Source organism: Pollachius pollachius, assembly GCF_949987615.1.
Source record: "Pollachius pollachius genome assembly, chromosome: 16".
In the NCBI taxonomy this organism is placed as follows: Eukaryota; Metazoa; Chordata; class Actinopteri; order Gadiformes; family Gadidae; genus Pollachius; species Pollachius pollachius.
In genome coordinates, this window is record NC_136949.1 from 9,309,871 (window position 1) to 9,312,370 (window position 2,500).

Below are 2,500 nucleotides of genomic sequence, written 5' to 3' on the forward strand. Positions count from 1 at the left end.
TTACGTTACAGTGTAATTCTCTCAGACAGCACGGGATGTACATCTTTGCGACGTAAAAATTCCTTTTGATTTAATATTCGCACCAAAGTAATGTTTCATTTCAACAGTAACTTTGTTACCATTTGGGATTAAGCGTTTTATTCCACGACTGTGTCAGATCATTTTCAGTTCAGTTCAACGTAAATTCCAAAGAAAGCAAAGTCATATATTTGTTATGTCTTTGCTATTTCAATCACACAACAACATTTTTGTGTTAAAAATGTAATGCAGATCAAAGTAAGACCTATGAATATTTTTCTGCATATCTCTGTGTGGGTAGTTGCTGTTAAGTCCCCATGCTGGTTTTCCATCAGATGAGCATTTTGTTGAGCCTTTAATATATTCCTTCCCTCCACAGTTTTTTATCAAACGACAGAAAGGTAAACAACGATAATTGCTGATAAAATGAACGCGACACCAATGACAGGATTCAGTTGTGTTTTCTGGTGTGAATAGGTGGTGTGCGGATCCCAAGGTAGACAAAGTGTGAATGAGAAACAGCCTTTTCTCTTCTCCCTCCTCGTCTCAGTCTCTCTGGCTGAGGTCCTTTCTGTTTAGGTAGCAGACAGAGATAAGGTGTTCTGTTGTGGTACCCTCACAATGGAGGTGTTGTACGTCGGAGAGATGTTGTTCTCCTCTCTGTCTTCATTCTCTGAAATCCTAGTCGGATAAATGAGACATAAAATCACACATGTATACAAACACGTATAACACACACACGCACACAGACACATACATACACACACACACATACACCCACACACACACTTAAGTATTGTACATTTGATGAATGCAGGCATTACAGCAGTGTTCAGCAGCCATCTTTTTTCTGGAATCTTCCATTTCGACACACTCTTCCCTCCTCCTTCGCCCTTTATGCATCTCTTTGTGAATGTAGCGGGTGGCCGTGTGTTAACAGACCCATGTCCAACATCCTCCACCGCTGACCCACTTCCTGTTGGCTTTAATCAGACTGACGTGGCAGAAGGGTGGAATCGGGGGTGGGGGGTGGGGGAGAGGGTATGACTCCATTTTGAAAACAAACAAAAGGGAGGCAGGGAGGGAGGAATGCTCACTGAATAAAAATGTGCGTGCACGCATTTAAAAGCCTTCTCGTTTGGATTTAACCGTCATAACCGTGAAATTGAGATAATAAATAAAGGACGGTTTCCCATACGTTGGACATGCTGTTGTTGCGTTTTCTAAACAGTGTTCTACCCGCTGCTCGAATGAGGCTGTTGTCATCGTCCGTGCTCTAGCCCGTGGCGCCGTGCAGGACGCCGTCACATGACCCCACCGGGAGGAGTGGGCACACTCATGCAAGACGGGTGGGGGGGTTTGGGGGGTTGGGTGTATGTGAGGTCACTCTTCATGGTTCCAGGACATTAGCTCTTTTAATCGCAGACTGGCAAGCCCTTGTGAGAGAGAGCCATAGAGAGGGAGAGAGAAAGAGACCACACCCCACTCAGCCTGAGGCAAAAACAAAAGCAAAGAGTGCATTTACCAGAGGCTGATTGTACCCCAATTTGTACCAAGAGTCCTGTTTTGAGATGAAAGCCCTCCAATGGACATGTACACACACACACACACACACACACACACACACACACACACACACACACACACACACACACACACACACCGACACACACCGACACACACACACACACACACACACACACACACACACTCTCTCTACCCCTCTCACTCTCTCTGTCTTCCCTTTATTAGCTCCATTGAAGGAGAGTGTCAGAGAGAGTAACACAGAGAGTGAAACAGAAGGAGTAGCTCTTCAGTTGACTATGCGTTTGCTCCGGTCTCCGCCTCCTTCGTCCTCCCCCACCAACTGACGGGGCTGTGAACGTAGATTACACAGAACAAAGTCATGATTAGCAAGATCATAAAAAAAAAGAGCAAAAAAATAACAGAGACGGCTAATTTGCCGGGGAATTCCAACCTGCCGCTATCAGCAGTGACCTGCCACCACAAATCCAACCTGCCGCTAACAGCATTGAGTTTTATGACTGTGATAATTATGGTTATATGGTTATTATTTTTATTGCTATCCTTATTATTATTATTATGAATGCAATGATTAGAGTTTGTGCAACGCCGCAAGACGTTTTGTTGACCGCATGTTGGTTTTTACAGTCTTACTCGGGCTGCACGACTTTGATAATTGCGACTCTTTTTAGAGTCGCTATTTTGATGGCTATTATTATTATTTATTGGGATTAACAAGATTATTGATACAATTAGCATTCGGCCTACCGGGCCTACTGCACATTCAGAACAATTATAATAAAGGAATTGCTGATTTCAACATAGCTTGTTTACAAAAGCAGATGTAATTTAGTTTTTATAATTGTTTTTTCTTTTTTAGATTTAAATAAATTGCGACCTTTCACCAAAGGTAATTGCAGAGGCCAAAATCAGATTTAAATTAATATAAAATGAATTG

General features: G+C 42.8%; 1 protein-coding gene across 1 annotated transcript in view; it reads left to right on the forward strand.

The window, feature by feature from the left end:
* Window positions 1–2,500, forward strand: part of nrxn3b (neurexin 3b) — a gene marked incomplete at both ends in the record, with an annotated part of 267,959 nt that overhangs the window by 936 nt on the left and 264,523 nt on the right. The window lies entirely within an intron of this gene.